The following is a 6,410-nucleotide window of genomic DNA, read 5'->3' as shown; positions in this document are numbered from 1 at the left end:
TCTTCCTCGCCCGGCTGTGGTTGAATGAATGGAAATCCTCTTCCCGCCTCCACCAGATGCAAGATCAATCCCCCCCCCCCCCCCCCCCCCCCCCCCCCCCCCCCCCCCCCCTCCTCCCCACTCTTCCGGTCGCCAGGGCCCTTTTATAGGCTGCCCCTTCTTCTCTCTCCTCCCGAATGCTCTGAATTCTCAATGTTGCGGTTGCTTGGGACCGTTTTGAATGCTGACGTTTAGGAAGCTGCTGGGACGTTTGGATATCTGCGGACTTTGTTCTCGAAACAGGGGAGAATGGAAAGCCAAGCGGCTGTTGGGGAGCTCGAAAGAGAAGAGCCGGTTGGGAGATCGAACGTTGCAATTCTGCTGAGAACGGATGAGACGTGGCTTGGGGACGACGTGAGATGCCATGCGAAAGGCTTGCTGGGATGAACCGAACGGATGGGGAGTTGCTGAAGCGGGATGCGGACGGTTTCTGGACGTTGGAACGTTGAAGAGTTGGGCAGTTTGGTCGGACGATTGGCTGGGAAGCAGAGTGGTCAGTTGAAACGCTCATATGCCACAACGCTTGAGATGCCACAGACGGTTGGGAAGAGAAGCCACGAACAGACGCCGGGAATTCTTGGCTAGGACGAGTTTGAAGATGGCTGTTGGTTCTTGGGAAGTTTTGCTTTGAGTCAAAAGAGCTTGGGGAGTTGAGATGCCTGCTCGGCTGGATGGAATTTGTTCGCCGGAAAGGGAGTGGCAGGATGAACGGTTGCTTCTAGAAGCCACATGCATGGAACAGGCGCGTGGATGGGAAGCGTGGAATGCGGAGGCGACTCGGGCTGATGGCTTGAACGCGTGATACACACGACTGGGGCAGGCTGAGATGCTGGGGACTTTGTTAAGCTCGGGCTGTTGGGCGCTGGGCTCAAACCCAATATTATTAAGTCTCTTGGATTACTTGCACTCAAACACAAATAAAACATTAAATAATCAATTTTATTAATAATGATTAGCTATAATACTAATTAAGATGGTATGAAGATTTCACTTTTGTGCTCTCATCACTAAGCCTCCAATCCGGTCTTATGAACTAAGTTGACCAGGCAAGCTCCCAGGTAAGTGGTGGGATCACAATGCGTTCGCAAAGGTCCACTTAAGTATCACTTTTCTCGAACAGATGAACTGTCTCCCTTAGAGGGACAAAGCTTGCCTAGACATCAACTGAGCCACAGAGCGAAACTGGTGCAACTTTCGGTGATCTTCGTCCTATTGAGCTTGAATGTTCCTAGGGGCCAACGTCTAATTGATTTTAATTAAAGTGATCACTATGTGAGAGTTGGTTCGCCTAATTTGGGCAAGAATTTGGGGATGAAATATAATTCTTATCTTATTGGGATGATTGCCCTTACTATGTGCGTGATGAATTAAATGGTGTGCCAAGAAATAATACATGACTTACTCAAATTAAATCAAACAATCACAACAAGGATTCAAATGCATGAGCAACCTAAACAGTATCTGTTATGGGGGAATTGAGCCGCCATGCCCCACGTGATCGGCACGCGTATCCAGGAAAGCTACGGCTGCCCTATGATCCAGCATTCCGACCCCGAGTCGGACCTCCTCGGCTCCGCAGCCCGACCCCGGGTCGGCTGCCCTATGATCCAGCACTCCGACCCCGAGTCGGACCTCCTCGGCTCCGCAGCCCGACCCCGGGTCGGCTGCCCTATGATCCAGCACTCCGACCCCGAGTCGGACCTCCTCGGCTCCGCAGCCCGACCCCGGGTCGGCTGCCCTATGATCCAGCACTCCGACCCCGAGTCGGACCTCCTCGGCTTCGCAGCCCGACCCCAGGTCGGCTGCCCTATGATCCAGCATTCCGACCCCGAGTCGGAGATCTTTTGATAACGACAGGCTATTCTCCAGAGGCACGCCGCGGCCTCCTGCTCCACTACTCCCTGCAACGGCTGTACCCGATGCTGCCCACGATCTCCTGTATCGACCGTACAAAGCGGAGCTCCACTACGCCCTGCCATGACCGTACCCGGCGCTGCTCCACGACGCCCCGTAACGGCCATGTCAGTAGCCATTCTATCGTGCCCCACGACGACAAACCCCCCTGAGAGACCTCCCAGCCAGGTATATATGCGGCTGGGGGGAGAAGGGGGGGTAAGCAATACCTCCCAGAGCACTCTCTCCCACTTGTGATTATCATCTCTCCTCCTCCAATCTCCTCTGACTTGACCGTCGGAGGGCCATCACCACCCTGGTGGTGGTGCAAGGCTTGTTTGCAGGTTCCTTGGCGGAAGGTGGAGCGCAACCAGCACCAACCAAGACAACTCAGGCGGAACCCCGTTCACACCGTCGTGTCAATCGTTCTCGGTTTGGACCACCAGCAACAGTTGGCGCTAGAGGAAGGGCCGAATCTCAGAACGATCGTAATGGCACGGCGAGGTGGTCGCGGAGCTTCCAATGCTTCCGGTCGCGGAGCCTCTCGCGCCTCTGGCCGGGAGGCTGCTGCGTCCCCAACACACTCTCAGCAGCATTCCACCGCTTCTCCTCCCATTCAGACGGTCGAACCTGCTCAGTTCGACCAGCTAGCCCAGCAGGTTCGCACCCTCGCGGAGGCAGTGCAGAATCTGCAGGGTGTGATCTCTCGGGTGCCGCAGCGGGCTCAGGAGCCGCTGCTCCCCGAGCACTCGCCTCTTCCTCACAACCCGCGCTCCTTCCTCTCCCATGGAGAGGAGCGCCGGCGCGGGGAGGATTCTCGAGTGCGGTCCATTCTGCCAGGACCTTCTCATCGGAGCTGCGCGGGGTACGAGAGGCGGACCCGGGCGCGTTCTCAGACACCCCAGTCCTCGAGGGGCCCGCACTCCAGTCGGTCCCCCTCGCGCCGCTCCTTGTCTCCCACCCACCGGTCGCGCTCCCTGGACCGGCGGGTGGACGATCTCCACAGACAGCTCCAGGTCCTGAAGGGCCACTCCAAAGATCCCTTCGCCGACTTGGAAATCTCCTCCCAGCCGGCGCTTGCCTCAAGGATCCTGCGAACCCTAAACCCGCCGGGGTTCAAAATGCCGGCGATCGAACCCTACGACGGGGCGGCGGACCCACGGGACCACGTGGAGAGTTTCAGGACTCTTATGCTCCTCCATGGAGCATCGGATCCTCTCCTCTGCAAGGCCTTCCCGGCGACCCTCCGCGGCCCGGCAAGGGCGTGGTTCGCCGGCCTGGAGGCTAATTCCATCCAGTCCTTCCACCAGTTCACCCGTCTCTTCATTAGCCATTTCGCCGTCAGTAGCCGGCGAAGACTGGTCTCCGACTCCCTCTTCGATGTCCGGCAGAACGAGGGAGAGAACCTGCGGGATTATCTCACCCGCTTCAACAAGGCAACACTGGAGGTCCGGAATTTGAGCCAGGAGGTGGCTCTCTCAGCCCTGAAGCGAGGCTTCCGGAAGGGCAGACTCACCTTCTCCCTGGACAAACGTCTGCCGCGGAGCTTCCCGGAGCTGTTGTCTCGGGCAAACCAGTATGCAGACGCCGAGGAGGCAGCCTCCCACCGGAACAAGGAGGCCGCCGAAGCCCCTCTAAAGCCCGGGAAGAAAAGGCGAAAAGAGGCACCCCAGAGGAGGAGCCCGACGCCTCAACGCCGGCGCAGAAGCCCGTCACCAGCAAGGAACCACGGCGCCACACGCCCTCGTTCTCCGCACCGACGCTTCAACCGGTACACCCCACTCCTGGCCCCCCGGGCCCAGATCCTCATGGAGGTCAAGGGGCGGGAGGACCTCCCGGTCCCGAGGCAGATGAAGAAGATCCCTGGGAGGAAGCCTTCTCGGGCGTACTGTGAGTACCACCGAGACCACGGCCACGATACCGAAGACTGCTTCCAGCTTCGGGACGAGATCGAGGCTCTCATTCGCCGAGGACGTCTCGGTCGATATGTAAACGACCGACGTCCCCCCGCAGACCCGCGTCCAGCCAACCCGGCCCCTCAGGAGCCTCGGGAGCAGAATCGACCCGTTGCGGGAGTGATCCACACCATCACTGGGGGCTGCTCTCGGCCCGTGAGGAATGCAGGGGGCTCGGCGGAAGTATCAGGAGTGGCCGTCGCGAAGAGGCAGCGGGTCGGAAATGTAATCACTTTTTGTGATGAAGATGTAAAGGGGGTTCAGACTCCCCACGATGACGCCATGGTGATCTCTCTCACTATGGCGGACTATGATGTAAGGCGTGTTCTTGTGGATAGTGGAAGCTCAGCTGATATTTTGTATTACGAGGCCTTCCAAAAGATGGGCTTTTCCCGACAATTGTTGCACAAAACATCCACCCCCCTCATAGGATTCACTGGAGACGCTATCTCGGCCGAAGGTGTCATCGAGCTGCCTGTGACTGCGGGCATTGCACCCGCAGAAGCCACGGTGCGGCTCGGGTTCTTGGTCGTCCGTGTCCCCTCGGCCTACAACGCTATCCTCGGACGACCCGGACTGAACGCCCTTCGCGCGGTGGTTTCTACCTACCATTTGCTCATGCGGTTCCCCACAGCGGCCGGGATTGGAGAGGTCCGAGGTGACCAGCCGACCGCACGGCAGTGTTTCCTAGCAACTCTCAAAGGGAAGAAGCCCATGGAGGCCCTAAGCGTCGAGTCACTTGACGCCAGAGACGAAGTGGCCTTGCGGCACGGGGAGCCGGCCGAGGGCGTAATCGAAGTTCCCCTCGAAGAAGGCCGCCCGGACCGCACGGTCCGGGTCGGTGCCAACCTCGACTTGGAAGCTCGGCTCCGGTTAGTGGAATTCCTCCGAGCCAATGCAGATGTGTTTGCCTGGTCGGCGGCCGATGTACCTGGGATCGACCCGGAGGTCGTTTCTCACGCCCTCAACGTCGACCCGACCCACCGACCAGTAAAGCAAAAGAAGAGACACTGTGCCCCGGATCGGATCCGGGTGGTCGACCAGGAGGTAGACAAACTCTTGGAGGCAGGTTTCATAAGAGAGGTGAGCTACCCCGAGTGGCTGGCAAACGTCGTACTTGTCCGGAAGGCGAGCGGGAAGTGGAGGATGTGCGTCGACTACACCGACCTGAACAAGGCGTGCCCCAAGGATAGCTTTCCGCTTCCACGGATAGACCAACTGGTCGACGCGACTTCCGGATATCAGCTACTGTCTTTTATGGACGCCTTCTCCGGCTACAACCAAATAATGATGGCTCCACAGGACGAGGAGAAAACTGCCTTCATAACAGACCGGGGGCTGTACTGTTACAAGGTAATGCCCTTCGGTCTGAAGAACGCTGGCGCCACTTACCAGCGCCTCGTCAATAAAATCTTCAAGGAGCAGATCGGCCGGAATATGGAGGTGTACGTGGACGATATGCTGGTAAAAAGCCGCCATGCAGACCAGCACATTGCAGATCTGGAGGAGACTTTCACCACCTTGCGAAAGTTTCGCATGAAGCTAAACCCAGCGAAGTGCGCTTTTGGTGCTTCGGCCGGGAGGTTCCTCGGTTTCATTGTCAACCAGCGCGGGATCGAGGCCAACCCGGACAAGATCAAAGCCATCCAAGATATGTCCCCTCCGACCAAAGTGAAGGAGGTTCAGGAGCTCGCTGGAAGGGTCGCCGCGCTCGGACGATTTGTGGCAAAGTCGGCCGAACGCTGCCAACCATTCTTCAAGGTGTTGAAGCGCCCAAAAGACTTCCTCTGGACGGCCGAATGCCATGCGGCGTTCGACCAGCTCAAGGAGTACATGGCGTCTCCTCCCCTGCTGTCCAAGCCGCAAGAGGGGGAGATGCTCTACCTTTACCTGGCGGTCTCCCCAACCGCAGTCAGCGCAGTACTGGTTCGGGAAGAGGCAAGACTTCAGAAGCCTGTATACTACATCAGCCGAGTCCTCCGGGATGCCGAGACGCGGTACACGAAGGCTGAGAAGATCGCCTTCGCGCTGCTGACTGCGACCAGGAGGCTTCGCCCCTATTTCCAGGCTCATTCTGTCACCCTTTTGACCGATCAACCACTGCGGCAGATTCTCAGCAATCCGGAGAATGCGGGACGGCTGGTGAAGTGGGCAGTAGAACTTGGTGAGTTCGACATCCGCTACCAGCCCCGACCAGCCATCAAGGCCCAGGTACTCGCGGACTTTCTCGCTGAGTGCACTGTGCAGGAGGCGGAACCTAAGCCGCCGGAGACACCCAGCCTCGATCTCCCGATCTGGACGCTCCACATTGACGGGTCGTCGAACCCTGAAGGTGGAGGGGCTGGGCTGGTCCTCACCAATCCCGATGGAGTGATAGCCGAGTATGCCTTGAGGTTCGGATTTCCAGTGACCAACAATGAGGCGGAGTACGAGGCCCTAGTCGCGGGACTCAAACTCGCCAAGGAGCTCGGCATCCGGCGTCTGAAAGTCTTCACCGACTCCCAGCTGGTGGTCGGGCAGGTT

The sequence above is a fragment of the Phoenix dactylifera genome, chromosome 18 (assembly GCF_051530095.1).
Source record: "Phoenix dactylifera cultivar Ajwa chromosome 18, Ajwa_hap1_PhDact_Kaust_v1.1, whole genome shotgun sequence".
Lineage (NCBI taxonomy): Eukaryota > Viridiplantae > Streptophyta > Magnoliopsida > Arecales > Arecaceae > Phoenix > Phoenix dactylifera.
The sequence above is the reverse complement of the archived record's forward strand: the minus strand, read 5'-3'. Positions refer to the sequence as shown.